The sequence below is a fragment of the Anthonomus grandis genome, chromosome 1 (assembly GCF_022605725.1).
Source record: "Anthonomus grandis grandis chromosome 1, icAntGran1.3, whole genome shotgun sequence".
Lineage (NCBI taxonomy): Eukaryota > Metazoa > Arthropoda > Insecta > Coleoptera > Curculionidae > Anthonomus > Anthonomus grandis.
Genome location: NC_065546.1, coordinates 26080541 through 26105327, shown reverse-complemented (window position 1 = coordinate 26105327; position 24787 = coordinate 26080541). Strand labels below are relative to the sequence as shown.

The 24787-nt window shown below is 30.7% G+C and overlaps 1 protein-coding gene and 1 long non-coding RNA gene across 3 annotated transcripts in view; one reads left to right on the top strand and one right to left on the bottom strand.

Moving 5' to 3' along the window:
* The window catches only part of LOC126743612 (octopamine receptor beta-1R-like), a 156275-nt gene that overhangs the window by 10613 nt on the left and 120875 nt on the right, over nucleotides 1-24787 (bottom strand). The gene's annotated exons all lie outside the window — the stretch shown is intronic.
* Nucleotides 20942-24787, top strand: part of LOC126743696 (uncharacterized) — a 66197-nt gene continuing 62351 nt past the window's right edge. The window contains exons 1-2 of the long non-coding RNA XR_007662962.1: nucleotides 20942-21074; nucleotides 21134-21244. This is a non-coding gene — a long non-coding RNA (uncharacterized LOC126743696). The remainder of the gene's footprint in view (nucleotides 21075-21133; nucleotides 21245-24787) is intronic.

Sequence of the window (24787 nt, the reverse complement as noted above, 5' to 3'; positions counted from 1 at the left end):
TAAAACATACACGTGTCAATCATATCTCAAGACGAACAGCGTCGATCGATATAGCCAATTAACCCTACCCGAATCCCCTCCCCCCTTCCGCTAAAAATGTTCAAATATTCTGTAATTCACTAAGGAAGGTGGTGCTAGCTTTCTAAGTTGGGTGCTAGGTAGTGCTAGCTGAGGGCTATCGGGTGCTAAAATGTTGGGGAAATAACACAAACAGGAGGGGCTCGCGTTACATTAGCCCCCCCCGGTAAAAATATTCTATAATTCGCTGGGGGGGTGTGGTGCTAGCTCTGTAAGTTGGGTGCTAGGTAGTGCTAGGTGAGAGCTATAGGGTGCTAAAAAATTAATGCTCTTAAACAACTGGGGGGGGCTACTGTAACGGACCCCTTCAAAGGATATAGCGATACATTCAGGGTAGTTTAGATTATAGTCTAGTATATAAAAGGTAATCAGTGACTGATAAAAGTGACATCGTTGTTGGGTACGCGGGCGATTAGGCCGGTGATAAATTAGATAAAAAGTCAACGTTAGATTATCTTTAGAGTTTTTGACTGTGCGGTTTCATGGACGTCGCGAAAGCAGTGTAACGTGGCTCTTTCATCGACTGAGGCGAAGTGTGTCTCACTAACGTTAGCTGTAAGTGAAGCGTGCTGGTTAAGAAATATTTTTAACAGTTTTAAGATCATAAATGGCTAAACTATCTATGAAGCTAATCAGGGCATGATTAAACTTACTAAAAATTTTGAATTTCAAAAACGTTAAAACATGTGGACATTAAATTTATTAAAAAAAGTTGTCAATATTCAATATATACATAGTAATCTGCAGTTAGCTGATGTTATGACAAAACCTTTTGGAAATAATATATTTTATTTAGGAATATGTTAGGGTTAGTTAAAAAAATCAATTTATCGTTGAGAAGGGGAGTTGACAATAGTAAATAATATTACAGTTTGCTACTGTGTTAAGCTTAGTCTACAATTCAAGAGATGACGCTACTAGTACTGAAAAGTTATTTTATTGACACATGATTTTGTTTTTATAACATGTCAAGTTAAGTAGTTTGTTTTCTTTTTGACAGTAGTTTCATGTACGGTTCGTGTTGGGGCGCTTTTTGGCGTCTTTTCTTTTGAACAAAACAGTTTAGTAATTAGTAACAGTCTTTATTTTATGCGCCACGCAAGTATAATCAGCTACAAACTAGATAAAACCTACACGAATTGCCACCTGATATGTTAGATAAAGATAATGCAATAGAATGTTAGTCCGAGAATGCGAAAAGATTATTGTTTAAACCTTAAAAAGTTTTTGTTAACAGGAATAAAAGTCTTAGTGAAGTCTTAATAAAACCCAGGAATAGTACGCTTTATATAATGCTTCCTTCATAGTTGCTCAAAAAATAATGAATGTAAGCTTTTTAGCGAACTATCGCGTAATTGTATGCATCAGCGAAAATGTCTATTTCAATATTTTTAGAACTGTAAGCAAGATCGCCGGAATTGTTTTTAATTTATGTATCGGGAGAGGAACATGAACATACTTATATTTAGTTGGGTAGAAAATATGAAAACGTATTTTATTTTAAAAGAAGTGAAATTTAGTCACTAAAAAGACCACAGAGAAAATGTCATAGATAAAGACGTAAATAGATTAGACTCCTATTTGTCAATGCATGCCAACATTATTTTGTCGCACCTAGAGCTACCTATCGGATCTGGAATAGAGCAATGGCTTACCTCTTTTATTACTAAATGGCGCGCTACATAAGATATCGCTATTTTAGGCGGGATTTTTAAATATTTTGACTAGCCCCGCTTTACTGTCATTGATTTATTATATAAAAACTGAAATAATTCCTGAGAAAACACTTCATATATTGGGCTCCATCGAAATATGAATATCCCGAAGGAATAAATCCCTATAAAGTCATAGCTTTCACTGACTCATGTATCAAAATATTCGAATACAACCGTTAATCTAAAACTGTCACCTGCTGACTCATAAACATAAAAAAAAAGACTAGAGTAACTTACCCTGGATATTTTGAGGATGGGAGTAGTAGGGCACGTATCCAAAATTACGCGCGTAAAAATGCTGTTGATACTTATCGATCAATCCGGTCTTCGGTCAATGCCAGAATTGCTGCTTCTCAGTTCACTGAGTTCACAGCTTAACACGACCTTCTTCTCCTTTTCTCCCACTGTTTGCGCATTTGTATTTAATTTAAGGACATATATTTATGTTCAGGAATATACAAAAGTTGGGAAAAGGAAACGATGTAAGGCAAATTATGTAAAGTTGATTTATAAGTTATTAGTAAAATGCGCATTGTTGAATGCATAATTATTAAATATAAGTAAAGAATTAAATTAAAATTTAAGTATTACTAAGTATTGATCAAAAGAAAATTAAAGTTATAATAAATTATAATTACTATAAGCAGGTGATGACGAAACATATATTAAACAAAATGTATTAAAGTTACATAAATTGAAATTTTTTTAATAATAAAAATTATTAAACTAACAAAAATAGAACATACCTAAAGATAACATAATTTAAATATTTAAATCACATGCTTAATAAAACGTAAAATGTTTTAAATTCTCAAATTGCACTTGCACTTTTTTATTATTTTAGTATTGGTTTATAAGTTTCTAGTGAATACAGGGTGTCCCATTTTGGGGACTTTTGCGGGATATCTCCGTTATTTTTAGAGATAGAAAGTTGCGGTTTTCGCAACACTGTGCTACTTTTTCGTAAAACTAAAGATGCTGGCAACAAAATTTTTATAACTCTTTTATTTTATAAGATACAGGGCATTTTTGGAATTTTTGCATTTTGAGACCCCCCCTCGTGTCTCCGTTGTTTTTTAAGTTTTTGTAAAAGTAAAATCTCATTCTTATAGTTTTCTTTTCGTAGAATCTAGTGGTGTAGATATATTTTTTTTTAAATAATAGTTTTTGAGTTTTAACCCAAAATTTATGTTTTTTTAAACGAAACACCCTGTATATTTATAGTTAATAAAATTAGTCTATATAAATTTAATAAACGCTATAAGAAAACAACCATATACCAAAACAACAATATAACTAAATTGCGTCTTGAAGTTCTATTAGATTATTGCTTTGTCTTCTATACACTTGATCCTATATATACCCCCATAAAAAATCTTAAATCGAGAGTGGAGGCCATCTAACAGGTCCGTTGATACCTATTTATCTTTGTGCAAAGTTATTTTTAAGAAATGCCCTTACTAGCCCAGAGTTAATCACTTATCCCTTCAAAAATTCTATACTATTTGTTTTCCAAAAATAAAACAAGACACTCCAACTTTAAAGGCAGTCGGCATCACCAGGATGTAAATGTTGAACTATATTAAATTTGTATGGATAATACTTATATTTTTTTAAGATTCATTGTACGTCAGTTTTTAGCACTCCAATTTTTATTTCGATTTTTCTGCATGACCTTGAAGATGTCCCTTCGATATAATCTAAAACATCTATTTGTTTTTCTTCCCTATTTTCTTTATTGTATGCTTTAGGACGCGGCTGAACAAAAGATCCGTGCTCAAGTAAATTGTCCTTTTAAAACCAAATGGATTTTGGAGCATAAACTAAATCAAAAACAGAGAAATGTCAATCAAAACCCGAAGATAGTTGACATTCATTTATTTATTTGTAATTTTTTAATTTCTTATTATAAATAGCCATGGCCTCCCATTAAATTATGAATTTGATCATTTAAATTTAGTTATTTATTTGCGTCTTTTTGAAAATAAGTCCATACTGTTATATATTTTTAAAAAGGTAAAAAAAAGGCCAATATTATGGATTATAAATATATAGGGTGTTCCATTTAAAAAAACAAGTTTGGCTTATAACTCAAAAACTATTAATCAAAAAAAAATATATCTACACTACTGGATTTTACGAAAAAAAATCTATAAGAATGAGTTTTTACTTTTACAAACACTTTAAAGATAACGGAAATACGATAGAGATCCCAAAATGCAAAATTTTCAAAAATGCGCTGCATCTTAAAAAACTAAAACGGCTATAAAAATTTTGTTGACGGCATCTTCAGCATCAGCTAACAGCATCGAAGTTTTACGGAAAAGTAGCATAATGTCGCGAAAACCGCAACTCTATTTCTAAAAATAACGGAGATATCCTGCAAAGGTACCCAAAATGGGACACCCTGCATATTAAAACTTTATTTTTAATATTTTGTAGGCAAGAGTTAAATAAAAAATTAAAAATAATTGTAGAGGTATAATTTGGAAGACTTGTTAAAGTGACTTGAATAAATCAACTATTTTAATATTTTTTATAGATCTTTGAATAGTATTCGATAGAGATTATTTGTCTGGGTAAAAATCCCTATTAAATACGTATGATGGTATATTTATAGGTATATGGTATTTATTGGTGACTAAGGCATATTTTAAATGGTGCAAAAATTGCGAATTAATATATTTTAAATGACTTTTTCTTTTACTGTATACTTTGGCCTTTAGAAACATTTCGCTTTCTTTAATGTCATAGCTGTTTTTTTAAAGAAATTCTTCACAGTTGCAAGTTGGTACGGTTGTTGCAATTTTTTTGTTTAATTATTTCGAAGTTTGGAATTTCACTGAATGTCTCTTCTTTATACTCCTCATCTTCAGGCAGTCCCTGTATAAAAATATATTTTATATAAACACGCATAAAGGAATTCTTATAGGTAGAGGAAATTATTATTTAAAGAATTTATATATAATGTATATATCAGTTTTACAAACCTGTGAAGCAAGTCTTTGCAGTGTTAAACGACCTACAGAATTATCTTCTTCACAGTTAGCCCCAACAGACATAGAAGAGATTAATTATTTAACCAATAATACTTGTTAAATCGGCAGCAATTCGATTAACATTTTTTGTCCCCTTTGCCTTATCTTACCAAAAAAAATCTCCAAAGGGTCTTGATTACAAGTCCTTGGCATCAAATTTTTAAAATTTTGATTTTGAAGCACTATAAACAGGTTTTAAACATTTTAAAGTGTAATTATTAAATTTTTTAGACATGGAGGAGTATTTCCACTATTTAAAAAGGACATGCAATCCAATATACGAATCGAATTTTTCCAAAATTGTACATGGGGGAAATTCGCCTTAACAGCACCGCTCAAAAATTTGCTAGGCTCAGTTTTAAATGAAGTAGAACTGAATAAATTTAGGATCAATCAAAAAGCTTATCTCTCGAAAGGTTAATAACTCGAAAGGATTTGCCGTGTCTATCCCTGATTTCTCCTTCATCTATTTTTACAGTTGTCTATAACAGAATGGCTGAATACTTAATATGTATTTTTAAGCTTTTTAAGTAAAGGTCAAGTTAATAGGCTTTATATACAATCCCAATTCGCTACTTTTTAAATGCTATTTTTCTTAAAAATAACCTCATATCTTAGAAAATTATTTCTAAGAAATTTAAAGTTTTGAGGCACATTATATAATGGAATTACAGCTTTTAAAACTGAAAAAACGTACTTATATAATCCTGGTCAGATTAGAATTCGATTAAGGAGCTTCATAACTGTTTTTCTCTATGGTAATACAAAGAGCTTTAACAAAAAATGGTACCCAGAGCTTTTCATGTTTATTTAGGTATATAAATCTAATGCTAGTATCTGATCTTCTAGTGTGTACCGTCTACCCTTTGGTTTTTTGTCAGAATTTTCAATTTGACTTAAAACACATTTATCAAAAACTGCTCTTGTAAAAAAGGTGCCTGGCTTTTGAGGTTAAATATTTTATTTTTAACCATATACCGGGTGGTGCATCGCCAAGCGGAATATAGGAAAACCCATGTAAATTTTAAGGGACCAATCTAGCAAACCCTTGTGCAAAGTTTCAAAAAATTTTAATAAGCGAATCTTGAATTATTCAATTAAAAGTAATTGCAAAATTAGCAAATTTTCGGTTCAGATAAAACCAAACGGGCACCAGTAAAATAAATATCAAATGAATGTGACTGACGTGAGCAAAAGTGTCAATAAATCAGTGACAGTCGATATTTGAAAATAAGTATGAATTATTCAATCGACGAAGAAATAGCCATAATTAAGCGGGAAACAGTTTTAGAGGTAAAAAAAGTAATGTTAACGTGTCTTACTTTGAATGTATGGTTGTGAGATTGATAAAACGAAAAAAAAATTTCTTGTATTCGGCTGTACGTCAGATTTGACAAAGCCTTATAACAAATTGTTTGCTGGTGGCTGGTATCTGGTTTTACCTGAACCGAAAATTTGGTAATTTTGCAATTACATTTAATTGAATAATTCAAGATTCGATTATTAAAATTTTTTGAAACTTTGCACAAGGGTTTGCCAGATAGGTCTCTTCAAAAAGTTATCCTACATTTTTCCCGTAAAATGTATAGGGAAGCCAATAATTGACCCTCTTAAAATTTACATGGGATTTCCTATGTTCCGCTCAGCGGCGCACCACCGGTATACCGGGTGACACAGGAAAAAGGGAACACTTAATATCTATTTTCCTATTCAAGATAAACAAGTGAAACTTGGTATATAGATAGAACTGTTATAAGAGCATCTTTTAACATAATATTATGCAGTTGTTTTCCGTCACTTCCAGTTAAACTGGAAGTGACGGAAAACAACAAAGTTAGTGTCACTTCCAGTTTAACTGGACACTAACTTTCTTATTTTAAATGGGACACTTGGTATATTATTACGTATTTCGATAGAAAATAATATTCTGAGAATAATGATACTGCATTTGCTACTTTTTGTTTTATACTCATAGAAAAAAATATTTTTTTTTACATTTTAATACATATAGGGTGCCATGAATGCATTAAAAGTTTTAATTTTTAATTAAGTAATCACGAAAAAATAGTTTTTGTTACATTTTATGACTTAAATCTTTTACACGTCTATTTAAAATGTCCAAAACATTAATTTTGGCATTTACTTTATTTTTTTAAAAAGCATATTATTGGGAGCAACCAATTTGTAAATAGCGGTTTCTTTCTCCCAATAATTTGATATAATTATTTTTTAAATCGGTTAATAAATAAGCACATAATTGCAAAAAAAAAGTCATATAAATAAATGCGTTTAATTAATAGAAATAGCATAGAAGGCTTTGATTTCTTGACTAGGAGGCTGCGTTTGGACGCATTCTTGAGTTATTTTTCAATTGACATAATACATGACATCTTGTCAAGTTGAATTATTATTTGTTATTCAAATAAATTGGCCGTAGCTTCAAAAAGAATTTCATTGTTTAAAAAACTAACTAATATTTAAAATGTTTGCTGACTGTATTTCTGAAAAACTGATTTAAGTAATAAAACACAATGTAAATTATTATTTTTCCGTGATTATTTGATTAAAAATTAAAATTTTCAATGCATTTATGACACCTTATTCTAAAATTTAAAAAATTGATTTTTTCTATGAGCATAAAACAAAAAGTGGCAAATGCGGTATCATTATTCTCAGATTATTATTTTTTTATGAAAATACATAATAATATAGCAATTGTCCCGTTTAAAATAAAAAAGTTAGTATCACTTCCTGTTAAAACCGGAAGTAACAAAAAATAATAAAATATGCCAAAAGATGCTCTTATGACTATTCTATTGATATGCCAAATTTCATTTGTTTATCTTGAAAAGTAAAAAAGTTATTAAGTGTTTCCTTTTTCCTGTGTCACCCGGTATATAAATATATAATAATATTATTATTTATATATTTTAATTCTTAAACATGATCCGTTACTCTCTGTAGTAACGGATCGCACTACAGAGCACTACAGAGAGTAACAGTTCTAATATAAATTCAATCATTTTTTTTTCATTATGAATAATAGTAATAATATTATGAAAACAGAATGTTAGCATAGAAAGTCAAATGACAAAAAGATAGGTTAAGCAGAGTAGTCATTATAGTAATAATATTCATTACTTTCTTTACTTAAGGGTGCTCCTTGCAGGATTAATGTGGAATCAAATTGATGGTATGTATGTCACAACCACTGGAGTTTGCAAATCAACACTCAAATGACCCTGCTAGAGCTTCCGTTTAGTACTATGTTTAGGTTTTGCTTTTACAGTCACTTCAGCGTTTAAGAACTGATTATTTAATACATCTATTTTTATATTGCATTAATCTTCGTATAGTTCTTCTGGATTCAGCAGTATTTATATTTTCAGATTTGCAAATTACTTTAAGAGACCTAAACAACAAATTTTAAAAAATGGTTGCCTTTGGCTTTTCTAAAGTTTCCTTACTTAGTAAATTAAGTAAGGGTAAAATACCCTTTTTATGTATTTTATTGGGACTAAATGGCCAAGCAATTGCCAAATTGCGGCAGAAAATGTAAGGAGCACACTGCAAACTGCAATTATAGTAAATTTTCTATGGTGTTATTTCTACTAATCATTTCTTTCCTGATAAACTTACCCATTTATTAAAAATGGGTATGTATTAAAAATGGTATTAAAGATGGGTTGGGAGAGTGATGTTTAAAATAGATGCGCTCTTATAGCAGCTGTCCACGGAACAAGGAGGTGATGGCATGATTATATTATTCAACCTGCAATTAGGATTATAAGAGATTTAAAATCAAGATTAAGAGCTGAGGTCCTTATTATTTGTAAACAGGAAACCAGGTAGAGAACATGTCAAGCTAATAGAATTTAAATGTTTTTTTTTTAATAATTATATTTTTTTTACTCACATAAACTTATTAATACAAGGTAGTAGATTCCTTCTTAATTTATTTAACTTTGTTAATTTTTAAAGTATTATTAATAATAAAAAATTTTAAATGCTTTAACATATATATAAAATCATAAGATAAATGATACGTTAACGTTACGTACCCTACATATTTCCAAATGCAGTTCAAGAAACAAGTATGTACTAAACCTTTCTGAATTAAGAACACACAAAACGATGCTGGAATAATTAAAATTCACTACACACGAAACACGATTATTTCAAAATGAATAATGCTCATGTCACTAAATCGCCAAATTTCAATAGCTTTGCACTTTTAAATGCTTAGCCGTGGGCGCCCTAAAAAATGACGCAAAGGATTGATATGATAATTGGCTTAGTAAACACTTGGACTAGTTTCCGAGCGGAGCTATGTCAGCTTTATTCTGTAAAAAAGAATGTCAGTATGAGTTTACGTAAAACTAGCAACTACAGAAACCTGACCAAGCAACAGGATAGTGTGAGTCGCCTATAAAAAAATATATTTGGTAAATTAGAGTCACACGTGTCTAAACAGCTGCTTTTAATAGTAGAGTTGATTATATTGCAACCTTAATTAACTAGTATTGTAACTATTAAATAAGTAAATAAAGCCCTTAGCTGCAAGTAGAAGCATCTAAAACATGAAGCCATTTAAGCATAATAATTAGGAAACAATGTGATATTCCTATAAAAAATCTGACCATATTAGCCGAAACTATTTTAAGCTATCTATCATATTAATAATAACGCTAGTAGCCTAAATAATCTGCACGGCTAAGAAATGTTCCTTTAAAAATCAAAGCGTAGCATGGACTTTGTCTAAATTCTCCAAAATAAAACAATTTGACCAAAATAAAACTACATAGACCTAGATAATAAGTGTTGCTTTCGGAAAAAATTTGTTGAATAATTGTCTTGTCATTTTGAACCAAACCAATCTTTTAAAATATTAAAGGTCATAGAAGTGAAGTCAGTGCCAAGTTTTCGCAGAACTTATAAATACATTTTTACGCTTTCGAAATTCCCGTTATCAAATTAGTAGAGATTTATTTAATCATAACGGAATCAACATTTGCACCGATTCATAATTCAAAATGTAACAATTTTCGCCGAGAGAATTCAACGGATCAAATAGACATGTTTTCTATAGTATGTTGGAAGTATTAATAAAATATTATAAGAAAATCTATTACTATCAATAATTTCATTAGGCAGTACCAACCGGTGAAATAAAGAAAACGCCGTGCATTTCTTTTTGTGTTTCACTGTAACACCAAAATCTCTCTCGCAAGCTAAGAAGGTATGTCCTTTTATTGGAAACTCCTTATGCCATTAACGTCAGAAACATAGTTTAATTTGATTTTTATTCTGTGTTCCGCAATTGTGAGACAACAAAATATTTTTTGTCTGTGTTAATTTGTATTGTCAGGTACTTATAGATACAATGTGAAACTTTTAGTAATCCATTACAAGCATCCATAGCAAATAAAATTGTTGATGCATATTAAATTCTAATACGTATGTATCAGAATGCTTGGAATTCTGAGAATATGCTTGCATTGCTTTTCTAGAAGTCTCTTGCTTTCTGTGATGTATAACCAAATCTATATCTTACATTTAACTGGCAACTTGCACTTGAGGTTTACAACGTTTTGACTTTTAAAACGACCTAGACAACGGGTTTTTTAAATTTCTGTAATTTCACTTATTATTATGAATTTCTCTAGGATTTTCATATTTCCAAATACGGATATTACGGTAATTTGCTACCCCACGTAAAAGAGGACGTACCCCTCCAAAGAATCTTATTTTAATTTTTTTTGGATTTTCCTCCATTGAACTTAACGGCCATTAGCAAAATATTATTCTATTATTTAATTTATATATAATTAAAATTCAAATATTATTAACTGGTTATAGTTGATATGCATGTCTGTCTGTGGTCATCATGGGTTCGTACTCAGTTCGTATTTTGGAACTAAATATCTGAAGATGCTAAGCTCCTTTGTCATAACTTGAAATGCTGCAGGAGCCGGCACTTCTCATACTTTTGTTGCATTTCCTTATGAATTAGTATGACTTTATGACTTTATTGAAATAAAGGATAAAGGCAGTTTATTGTTAAGCTCAGAAGTAATAGTGTGATTTTTGCAAATCAAGTTTCAGAGGAGAAAAGATATTTTCTTCTTCTATTGATTTTCTTACAAAAAAAAAACAAGAAACGCTCTGTCGAAATGTTCAACCTACAAGTAAAAAAAAGCACTTCATTTGTTAACATCATAAGCAAGATCGCGATCTCAAACTAAATTTGTTAATTTCTGTTAAGACTTAATAATGAAGCTGACTGCCATTGAGAACAAAAAAAAATTGTCTTTAAACTTAGTCTTAGTTAGGGAGAGAGTTACAGCTGAAAGTTTAAATAAGGAAATGCTTCATTTTATAAAAGTTTCTGAAGCAGAAAAAGAACATCAACTATTGGAAATGGGCCACACAGGTTATAGGGCATTTGAAAAGGACCATTTTTCACAGCTGTCGCATACCGTTGTTATTGAAAATCGTTCCAAATTGCTCCTGGTTTCTGGATCCAATAACATCGTTTATCAAAAGCATCTACATCTACAGTTTGCTGATGGCTATAATGTCCAATGCTTTCTGAAACCTGCGTGTACCAATTTGGAACTTGCTTCGTCACTTTCATGACTTTTTTTGTTAATTATTAGTTAAATAAATAACAATATCTTGTGTTTACATGGTATTTGTTTTACTTCTTATGTGGGCCTTACCTCTATTATTTTATATAGAGCGGGTCTTAATTGTCTCTTCCCCTCATCTTTTGAATGCATTTATATTAAAATTTTAAAGTTGACACACATCATTAGTAACCTAAATACTACTTTTTGGTCCCCAGCTCATTTTGCAAAACTTTAAAATCGCGGCAGGACTGCTTATGTGAAGAACATTTGTTTCAATGATAAATGTACTTTTTTTTGAATGGTGATGTTCATAAATAAAATGTCCGTCATTAGAGCGACGTAAATGCTCACATATTTCATGATACACGCACACAATAGGCTGGAAAAATAAATGTGTGGGCTGACATATTAGGGAATGACATTGGTGGGCCTCTCTTTTTAGATCAAAATTTGGCAATGATCCTTTACTTAAACATGTTGGACAATGCAGTAAAACCACTGATCCTTGAGATTACTGAAGATAATCATCATGAATTTAAGTTGGGAATAGTTTTTTAACTAGATGGAGCACCGTCTCACTTTAGCAGAAATATTAGAGAATATTTGATTCACACCTACCCTAATCGGTGGATTGGTGGTCGAGGGCCTACCGAGTGGCCAACCAGGTCGCTCGATCTTACACCTCTAAACTTTTTTTTATGGAGCTACTTGAAACGAAAAGTCTACTTCGCGTTACCCAGCCAGAATCCATCTTCAATCTACGTCAAAGAATAATTGATGCATGTGGCAATAGTGATGTTGCCACTTTCCAAAATGTTCGTGAAGCATTCTCCAACAGATTATTTTACGTGAATTGTTTATCGTGACCTCAGTTTATAAATTTGCTTCATTTTTATTTTTGTTGAATCTAGGTCAAAAAAACTTCTTCAGACGATTAATTGTATATTTTCTCGACGTTTCGATCTCTATAAAAGGATTAGTGAGGATGGTCTCATAGCGATGGAAACGTCGACAAATTATACAATTGATCATCTGAAGTAGTTGTTTTGACCTATATTTAACAAAAATAAAAATTAAGCAAGATTATTTTACTACCTTGAAGCTAGTGCACATTTTCAATATTTTTTGTAGTTAAATAGTTACATTTTGGTGTTACCTAAGGATTAATTATTTTAAATGAAAATGCATTAAAAATGCAAAAAATAAGATTTTGATAGGCTGCCATTTTCCTATGGGTAGAAGTAATTACCTTATATTCTAGAACCATAAAGCATCTAGTGAGAGCTTTCAAACGATATTTTGCATGACCCACCTTTCTATTTAATTTAATTTTTGCAAAATGAGCTACGGGTCAAAAAGTGGTATTTAGGTTGCGAATGATGTGTGCCAAATTTCAATTTTTTATATAAACGCATTCAAAAGATAAGAAGGGGGGGGGGGAATTATGAGCCGCACTGTATAATAGCAACCACCTTTTGAATAACTTTTTAGAACTTCTTATAATAATAACATAGATATTGGAATCTAATCATATTCATGATTTTGGTCCTGAGGTTGTTGCATATACATTTCACAGGTAAATATATTAAGCCTTACTCTACTGTAAGTTCTATTAATGACAGCCATTATATAAACAAGTGCATTTTTCTAGAGTAAATTTACCCTTTAATCTAAGTTTACTTCTTCTTAATTAAGACTCTCATTGCTTATAGAATAGCATTCTGGGGTTGTTGTACTACTTTGCTAAAATAGTAAATAATATTCATTTTTTTCTGTCTTAATTTGACACATTAAATATGTTAATTTAAGAGAATTGGCATTCATGTTCGATTTTCTCAAAAATAAAACCCGCCTTTCCTCAAAAGAAAGTTTTACCAAAACTCAATCTGTAACAAAAGGAAACTAAGCTAACTATTTAACCTTTAAACAAAAATATAAAAACACGCAATTTTAAAACCAGTATACTAAAGGACATAATTTTTCTGACCTTATAGTACCCTACAAATTTAGGTGCGAATTTCGATCTACGATGTAATTTTCGATTTACGATGTGTTTTACATTGTCATAAGAAGGGTTGTTGAATGAAAATTAAGGACAATAACGTAGTTTGCTTTAAGAGTAAAGGTGAAGTTAGATATTGAATTAAAGTGAGGCACAGTTTTTTAACATTCAAACTAAAAAATGTATGGTCTTGTAAAACACGCCCTATAAAAATTTTTCTTAGGTATAAAATGGTTTTTTTATATCACACAGGCTATTTAGCACCACAAACCAGCGTAATATTCCTAATACAATTCCTAAAATTTTTATATTTGTTCATTATTTCTTATTGTTTACATCATATTTTCAGGTTATCATTTACCTGTCATATCTGTCACTGTCGCCTTAACAAAATTATGGGAATTAGAAAGAGGAAATATACTGTGCGAATATATTCGTTCGAACTACTCGTAGAAATTCAGAAGGCCGATTTATAATCACCTTACCTTTAAAACAAGATCCAAGCACTCTAGGAAAATCAAGGGAACAAACTGAAAAAATATTTTATTTCACTGAAAGAAGGCTAAGCATTTATAATAAGTTACGCGATTACTACGCTATTACTTTATGCGAGAATACGAAGAATTAAATCACATGAGCGAAACTGAAAGTTTTGATAAATCGCAATGAATATTTTATGCCGCATCACGGCGTTCTGCGCGAACCAAGTCTCACCACCAAATTGCGCTTAGTGTTCGATGCGTCAGCAGCAACTAGTAACGGGCTAGGTTAAAATAATATTCAAATCGTAGGCCCGGTTTTACAAGATGATTTATTTTCAATTTTAATAAGATTTCGTAAGCACGCATATGTGGTTTCTGCCGATGTAGCCAAAATGTATCGGCAAATCTTGGTCGAGCCTAAACAAAGAAACGTACAAAAAATATACTAGCGAGCAAATCAAAATAACGAGTTAAAGGTTTACATTTTAAACACCGTAACATATGGGCATGGTTGTGCTAGTTTCTTAGCTATGCGCTGCCTAGTTGAATTAGCTAATGAATGTCAGATTCAAGTCCAGAAATTGCGGAAATCATTCGTCATGACTTTTACGTCGATGATCTTTTCTCCGGGGCAGATTCTATTGAGCATACGCAACATATTTGTCGCGAAGTTTCGAAAGTGTTAAAGCGTGGATGTTTCGAGTTACGGTGGTAAATGGTACTCCAACGAGCAGAAGGTACTACATACTTTTAAATAAACTGAAGTATATAGTGGTATTTTAGATTTTTCTCCGAACGAGAAGACTAAAACTTTAGGTTTAACTTGGTCATATCAAAACGACAAGTTAATTTACAATGTTGAAATTTCAATGGAACGAAAATGCACAAAAAGAAGCGATGTTTCATTAACGGCAAAAATATTCGATCCGTTAGGCCTTTTGAGCCCTTTAACTCAGCAAGCAAAAATTTTTATGCAGCGTCTCTGGCTGGAAAAATTGTCCTGGGATGATCCATTGCCACTCGCTCTTTCTGTAGAATGGAATCGCTACCCACAGGATTTAATAAATTTTAACAAAATGGAGATTTCGAGACAAGCTATTTGTAAAAACCCTATAGAAGTCGAACTGCACGGATTCGCGGACGCGTCAGAGAAGGCCTACGGAGCTTGCCTCTATCTACTTTCCATCGATCAGGAAGGCAACATCATCGTAAATCTTTTATGCTCTAAAACAAAGGTCGCTCCGGTTAAATCTTACTATCCCAAAACTAAAGCTGTGTTAGTGGCTAGATCAGCTAACAAGGTAACACAATTAATAAAAATAAATTTTAAAAAATGCACACTTTGGTCTGATTCATCCATAACACTAGCCTGGCTAAAAACTAGCCCCAATCTTTTAAAGGCATTCGAAAGCAACAGAGTTGAGACTTGAAATTCAGACTTTGACAGAAAATTATGAATGGCAATTTATTCAAACACAAGATAAACTGGCGGATTTGGCGTCACGGGGTTAGTCAGCTAATACAGGGTAGTAAGTTGTGGTTCGGTCCGCCTTGCTTATCTAAAAATAGGGCAGAGTGGCCATCCTTCAACCCTCACGTAGAGGATTTACCAGGACTAAAACCCTTAAAAACATTATCATTCTTAGTAAATATTAGTAATGATTTTCCATTCGAACGGTTTTCATCCTTTCAGCGACTACACGAAAGGTTTAGGTGAAAAAACTATCGGTCTAATCTCTCTAAGAGAATTGTGCATCGCTTTAGCTTGCCTTATAAAAGCTGCGCAATCGCAAAGCTTTCCAGAAGAGCGCTTGTAATTATCTTAAGGACGCAATTTGCGTCATAGCAATCGTTTAAGCAGTTTAAATCCCTTTCTAGACGATAACGGTATTATTCGCGTAGGTGGTCGTTAAAAGTATGCAGATTTACCAGCTCAGAAAAAACACCCCATAATTTTGCATTCTAAACATCATCTTACTAAGTTAATTTTTGAGAATAAGCATAAAACCTTGTTGCATCCAGGATCCCAACTATTACTATCCGTCATTCGGGAAGAGTATTGGCCGATTTCGGGTCATAATTTGTCTAGGTCTGTGTCCAAAAGATGTCTTTCGTATCGTTTCTGCCAAATATGTTAATAGAGCAAGGAGTGAATGAAGGCAATGAATGGTCGTTTATTCCGCCTTACTCGCCTCATTTTGGCGGCCTCTGGGAGGCAGGGGTAAAAAGGGCCAAACAGTATTTTATGTCAAATCGAAAGTATCTTAAACTCAAGACCTTTATGTCCCTTAAGCTCCGATCTAAACGATATTTAGATCGGGTTATTCCCTTGACAACGGCTCAATTCCTCATCGGAAGATCGCTAGTTGCTGTACCAGACTAGTCCCTAGAAGATGTTAAGATCAACCGATTAACTAGAGCATTTTTGGCGCCGTTGGTCCTCCTAAAGGAAGACAACAATTTGCCGATGCACTGGAAGCTTGGACGTAGTGTCAGTCTTCATCCAGGTTCCGACAAAGTTAACAGAGTGGCTTCCATTAAGACTGCTCAGGGAATAGTCAAAAGAAGCTTCTCCAAAATATGTCCTTTGCCACTTATCTATTAAAAGAGTGGGTTATTTCAAGGCGGTTTCAGGGGTTTACATTTTTTCGGGCATGTATGTAAGTCCATTATGCGCCTCAACTTAGCAACATCTAAAACCACGATGTCGAAATATAACCAAGCGGCCGACACGGCGGCGCTCTCTCTTCTTCTCAGCCAGACACCAGAGCGACAACAAGTCCACGCTCCCCCTTTGTAATTATAATTTACGTAATTTATAACCTTTAATTTAGCATTGAAAACCTGTTAAATTCCTATGGAATAAAGTCAATATTTAAAATATACAATCCGTTTTTAACACATATCATAAATTGATATTTTAGATTTTAAATACCATATCTGATGATGCTGAAAACAGTGATGTTCCATCAACATCAACATCAGAATTGACATTCGTACCAATCTATAATAGAGACTTTGCATTTTGTGGGATAGAGGACTTATTGAGCCAAGACAGAATGCTGGAGTTTGATCTTCATATATTATTAACGTACATGTATGTTATAAAGAACATACAGTGCTGAATCAATATATGAGTATTAAATTAGTAGACATCATGGGCAGACACATCTATGGCTACATAATGAAATAGGAAGTTAAATTTTTGGCGCTTACTTAAAAATACAGGATGTTCTATAACACTGCGGAGCAAAAAAAAATTTGTTATATATGAGGCAAATATTGTTTTCAGAGGCAAAGAAAAAATATCACAGAGTTTGTTGGAAAGACCTACCAAGCATACTTTGGGATTAACCTTACACAGAAGAATAAATATTGGGTGCCCAATATCGTGTGTAAGTCTTGTGTCGAATATTTGCGCGCCTGGAGTCAAAGAGGACACAAAAGGCTTGAATTTGGAGTGTCAATGATATGGAGTGAGCCAACTAATCATTTTAATGATTTTTATTTTTATGCCGTGAATGTGACAGGTATTAACCGGTAATAAAAAAACATACTTGAGTGTATCCTAATGTGGAATCGGAAAGTCCTCAGTATTGCACAGCAATTATTTGTCAATTCTGTTTCCGGATCATCTACTGGTTTCCGGATCATCTACTACAAACTGTGATGACGTTGAAACGTTAGAGATGTCAGACAATGAAACAAGCGACAGTAAAAGTGAGTTCGAAGAAAGTAGTTTTACAAAACAAGGACTTTCTCAAGAGGAGTTCACTGACTTGGTTCGTGATTTGAATTTATCAAAAAAAACAGTCGAAATTCTTACTTCCAGACTAAAACAAAAACACTGTCTTCAACCTGGTGTTACTATCATATCCTTTAGGACTAGGGAGACACACCTTCTTCGTTGCTTTACCGAAGAAGACAGTCCTGTATTTTGTAGCAATGCTTCCGAACTCTTAATTAATATGGGCCTTCCCGAATATAAGTCTGAATATTGGAGGCTTTTTATAGATAGCTCAAAAAGAAATTTAAAATGTGTATTGCTGCACAATAGAAATATATTTGCTTGGGTTCCAATCGGTTATACTACTAAACTAAAAGAAGAATACCAAAATATTAAAATTGTTATAGAAAAGATTTTATATGCACAACATTAGTGGTCAGTTTGCGTCGATTTGAAAATGGTGAATATTCAGGCCAGATGTATATACTAATTAGCCCTGTTTCGTTTGTCTATGGGATAGTCGAGCAAAATATGAACATTGGAATAGAAAGTTTAGTTTTTAAGAGAAGCTATGGAGGTAGGGAAAAAAAATTGGTTCATGAACCACTGATAAGCCCAGACAATATCCTTCTTAAACCACGTCACATCAAGCTTGACCTAATATAACAATTTATTAAAGCTCTTGATACGACTGGTGACTGTTTTAAATATGTGTATCAAAAATTTACAGCTTTCAGTATGTAAAAATTGAAAGCAGCTATTTTCGATGGATTAAAAGTACGTACTCTTATAAAAGACACTGAATTCATAAACCATATGACACAAATTGAATGAATATTTTTTGGGAAATGACAAAGCACTAGAATATCCAGAATTAGTTACTAAAATGCTACAAAATTTTAAGAGATTAGGAGCTAATATGAGCATTAAATTGCATTTTTTATACAGTCATTTGGACAGATTTCCGAATAACCTAGGCGATTACAGTGAAGAACAAAGAGAAAGGTTCCACCAGAGCATTAGGATAATGAAAGAAAGATACCAAGGTCGATGGGACAGCCACATAATGGCAGACTACTACTGATCCTTAGTAAGGGAATGTCCTAAGCAAAAACATGCTACAAAATACTACATGAAAAGTTTTTTCTAATTTTTTTATGTTTTGAGTAAACAAAATACATATTTTTAGTTTTTGTATGATTCTTAAAAAAAAGTTCAATACATTTTTTTCTACATATATTGGCATTTTTATTTAGGTCTCTTCAGTAAAGTAGTTATTAGTCTCTATCTCAAAAATTAGAGCCAATTTAACAAATCTGGTATTGATTTAGTATTTAGCACACTAGTCTTATTAAAAATTGACTTCAACCTTTTGAGCCGCAGAATCAGTTGCTCAAAGTAATGATATGAAAATATTTCAAAGGGAGATTCCAAACAATAATTTATTAATAAAGTTAATAAACGTGTTACAAATTAACAAAGTCAATGCTCTAAGACCTTTAACCATATCTTTGTTAATTTTGAGACAAATTTCTCGGTGTATTTCTTTTAATTTGATGTTTTCCTTTGAATATACAAGGTTACAAGGTATCAAATTTAAATAATATTTTAAGGACTTTAAAATTCGATGAAATAAATTTCTAGAAGAGTTTTATTTACCTAACATATTATATATTGAGAGGAAAGCGTCAAAATGACTTAAAATATAATATATGGTTAACGAGACTTTTGTTGCATCTCGCTTTAAGATTTTAATTAAGCAAAAAACCAATAATAAAACTAAAAACTTTACTATTGGTTAAGTTTAATCTAAATTTAAAAAAAAATCCGCTTATATTTTATATTTTCTGGTCAATGTGAGTTTAGTGTTTTGTATATCCCGGCCTTTGTAAACGACAAAATCTGTTAAAATTACTTTATTTAGTAAGTAACAAAATTTTCCCTTATTTTCAGTGGCATAACTCATAAGCAATAAAATATTTTAGCAGCAAAAATTATTTAATGTTTTTCTAACAAGAGTGCCCAAAAATACTATTACACTGCTCGAAATGCAAAAAGAAATGCATTACAAGCAAAAGAAAAACTTACTGATAAAGTAAAAAATCTACGATATCAAAGCCCGGACAAAATTTATATTAGAAAGAGAAAATGCAATTCTGATATTGAAGATCCACAAAAATCAAAAGAAGCTACAGAAGGTAATTGTAAATGTAATATACATACATAATATATACTTTTCTACACTGATATATTAGTATTTTTATACACTGATTTAGTATTGTGAAAATGAAATAATATTTTTATATATAGACGAAACCTTTGGTTTGGCTCAAGTATAATCAGGAGCCTTAAGAAGAAGTTTTAGATAACTGGAATAAAACATTCACATTAAAAAGAGACTTTCTGGGAAAGACAGGAAATGAGTTCTTACAAGAGTGGCCAATTTTAAATGATCCTCGATCGGAATGATTAGTAACTTTTTATTTTATTTATATTTTTTTGAGAATACAAATTTTATTTAAATTATTTAATTTATTTCATTGTTAAAAAAGATTGGAATTGAATTAAGTTAAATTTCTTTAATGACCTGAATTTTGGTAATTTTGAGATAATTATTTTTTAAGTAATTTTTAAGTATTTTTTAAGTTAAATTATTTTTTAAGGTAATATCTATTAGCCTTAAATAGATATTACCAACTGCAATTTACTAATACCTCTTATAGCCTTTAATAGGAACTTTTTTTAAGGTTGATGATGGAAAGGATCTTCTTATCTTAAAGGTTATCTAAAATTTTGTAAAGGTTTAAGGTTGTACACTCCAATTTAACAGGTTATTTTACATTTGAAGAAAAATTTGACTTAACTATAAAACTTGAATGTTTTAAATAAATTTTAGGGGCAGATGGATCAATAAAAAGAAATCTAAAGAAATATAAAGAGGTTTTATTAACATAGGTCTAGTTTTAATAAAATATAGCCTTGTCATAACCACAAACAACATTAAATTTAGAAAAAAATAAGTAAGGGTTATTTTATTTATTTTTACTTTATTTTATAAAAAGTTTTTTTTGTATCTAAATAGCCTATATTTATATAAACTTTTTTTCATATGTTTAAATATTGAATATTCCCTTAAACTTTCTCCACAACATCTTGTAACACTCTGTATAATATTTAATTAATTATTTTGACATCTAATTATTTACTATTTTACTTAGTAATTATATTTTAAAACTTCTAAACTTGTTAAGAATTCTCAATTTATTTCAGATACTACGGTTGCTCTTCAACTTTTTTATTGCCACGCTTGATTCCACCTAAACGAAGATTAAACAGTGGTAAACATCACTGAAAAATTTCTATTTCTGAATCTGTTGATTCACTAATTATATACTGTCAGGTAAAATTCAAATACAAGAAATCTTCATTATCTCTAAATATAATATAATTGTATTTCAGACTCTTGGTGACATAAATTTGCGAATCCAAAAGCAAATTGAGAAGTTGTGCAAGGAGAAAAGTGCAATATACAAAATGTTTATGTCATAATGGACCAGATTCAGTACAAATGTGAGTCAGTTTTCAAATCAATTGATTTGTTATTTAAAATATTTTTTGTTCTAAATACATTATTTATTTAAAAAATAGCGACTAAAATATCTATTTTAGTTGCTTATTTTTTAACTTTTATTATTAGAATAATGTATGTAAGATAAAGGAAACTTCAACGGTTGTCAAAAATGCATTGCTCGTATTGTTCAAAAGAAGGATACAGTGTTAATCAGTTTATTTTACAATAATGAGTATGCTGACAATATACAACGTAATTATGAATGCCCTTTTGAGGTCGTTTTATAAAAGACATATTTAAAAAAAATGCATTTTGTTAAAACACGTTCCTGATTAACCGTGTTCAAGTAATAATATAACATGTTCAGAATACAGCAGTAGCAGCAATACCTCACATCCAAATCTCGTAGTTGCAATCACAGAACCAGAAATAACCAAAATTAATGTTATTCCGGAAATCACCCTTGATATAAAAATTAGAGATTTTAAAGTATTAGTGACTCAATCAGTTTTGAACATAACTTGTTTTGAACATAAATATTTTGATATAACAGAGATAGTTCTGTATGTCGGGAATACATTCAAAAAGAAATAATAGAACATATGAAGTCATTTCTTCAAATAGGCATATTTTCTTTGCTCAAAACAATATTAATTTCTATGGCTGATGCAAATATTCAACCCAACAAATCAGAAAATATTAAAATTTTATGTGATACTATAAACTCCTTAAATAACGTGGATACATATTACAAGAGAATAAAATTTTTCAAGAATTCCAATACTAATATTGATTCAATTACCCATACTATTGGCACATCTCAAGACACAACACAACAAAAGAAAATCAAACATCTCTAATACTGAAACAAAGCACTGCTATTTACATTCCTGTCCAAAAAGCTCTAAAATTGTTCTTGGAGCTCCCAAATGTTGAAAAAAACTTTGAATCATCATAATGTTGCATTTGCACCAAATTCCTTCATTAAGAATACCAAATCCAATGAAATCATTAAAATTTTTTTTAGATAGAAGTCTTTGGAAAAACCTATTATTGCAAAATAATAAAAATATAGTGTTACCGTCAATTATCTATTTCGACGACTTTGAAGTTTGTAATCCAGTTGGTTCACAGTTTCATAGCACCAAAAAACAAAAATTTGGAAATCGTATGATTTTCAATGAGCTATTAGAATTATTAAATAAGTTGGAACAAACTGGTATGGACATAAACACTGATACAGTTTCTTTTAAGGTTTTCTTTAGAGCTATGGTTATTACCGGTGACAACTTGGGTGTACATATTATTTTTGGTCTTCATGGCAAAAAAGTTACAAATAGAATTTTCATGTACAATCTTTGTGAGAAATGGCTTAGAGGATATTATACATTTTGGAAAAGAAATTTTTTCGATTCACATTAATTAAACATATCTTGTTGGAAAAAAAGAATCTTAAAAGGTTTTATTCAATCTGTGTATTAATGAACACTGGCTATTAATTTACATTCTTAAGCATACAATCTGGATTTTGATAACTCATTATTAGATCTTAACAAATTTTTTTATGTAGTTCCAGTTTTGCTAAGAAAATATCAAAATATACATCTTGTGCTGTGTTAATGTGTTTAATTGCGGAAACAATTATAGTTTCAGAAAATTTCTTGTACGAGTAAGTAATTGATTTTGGCTATATCCCCGTATTTTCTATCTGTTTTTGAAGTTTCTTCTAATGATTTATTTACCTTTAAAAAATATTTTTCATCAAGCTTATGTATTTAAAGAAATTAATATTAAGAACAAGTTTGGTTTGTTTTATATGTTAAGTTGGCATTTGCGACCTTTATTTTATATTCAATAGGAAAAACTATATTTAAAAATTTATCTAAGATATAACTAATAATAACTCATCAAAGAAACTATAACATCAAAATGAACAGAAAATTTAAAATTGATTTTATAGATAAGTATAACAAAAGATGATTTTCTTTAATACGTAAGTATCCTTTCTCTCTCATAGTTTTTTGACTAACAACGCACATTAGGAAACTCATACGTACAATTGAGTATTTGTTAAATAAATGCTTCGTTTTAGAACAATATTGAAAATAAAATAAAGTAAAAATGGGTAAAATGGTAAAATCTTTACATAATTTTAAAGCTTAGTTTTTGGGTTTTTCTATTACTCAACTTAAAATACCAAATTTTTTATATTTAAAAAAAAAATAAAAGGGAAGGGTACAAATTAAAGAAATGCACTGTAATAGTTGAAATCTTTAATTTCTCTAAAAAAACACATTACATTATTCTCTTTAGAATAATGTAAGAATATCAATACGTTTGTAAAGTGGAAGATTAATACGAATCATCGATATAAGCTCTATTAAAATAAAGTAATAGAAAATTTTTCTTCCACAAAGAATATTCATTCCTTACAATCAATAGTTGTTCTTAATTCAATAAATGATAACTGTCATATCAATAATATTTAATTTAGTATCAAGAATAAAGCTATAGTACTGGATACTAAAAACTATACTTAATATAAATATATGCGAATCTTAAATAAAATAGAATTGTTCTTTTAGGAAGTATATTCGGCTCTTAAATCCTTAGGTTTTTTTGATTGCTATACTTAATTATAAGGTTCTAAAGCTTAGAATAAGAAGCTGATGATATTCTTAAAATAACACGATTCATCTTTGGAGCCTCACACTAGCGGATGGTCGAGAACTATAGATGTTCATAGAGAATTTTTTCGCGGACAAAAAAATGAACCGATGTATGTTATGTATGCGAGAAAACGATATTAATATAATATAACGATATTAATATATAACGTTTATTTAAACAGTTATTTAATCCTAAAATGTCATTTGTATGTTTGCAATATTCCGTTGTGTGATAAACAATAATTTAAAGTAATTAATAGAAGTATTAAAACCTGCGACCATAAAATCTTGTTAATTTGAGTTATTTATTTTGACTGAACATAAACATCTCATGGTTGAAAAGCATTTCTAAGGAATTTAAAAATGTAACAATTTAATATAGCACCCATAAACAAAAACAAAGGTTGACTTCGCCTTTCTTTAACAGAGTGGATCTAGATTATTTTTTACTTTAGTTTTAAAATATTGCTCATTCTTTATCCTTACCCTGATATAAGCCTTGTTTGTTCAATTTTTGAACATTTAATCTTATTTTTGATTGCAATTTATAGGTGTAATAGTTGCTACCTTTTTTTTAATTCGTTTATTTTATTCGATTTTTTATTATTTAAGCGTTTCCAAGCGAGGGGTGGTTAAAACCAAGTAAATACCACTTCATACAAGAGATATTTGATATTTACTGAGAGACGTCAAATGACGGATTGTATAAACAAACAAAAACTACTATAATATTATATATATTTGCCAAAATATACAAAAATGTATTAGACCCAATATTTCTTAAGTTTAACTTTAACTTTAAAAGCACAAGTGGGGTTTGTGCAAACTCCATCCAAAAGAATAATGAAGTTTCAGGAACAACGTCCCTTACAA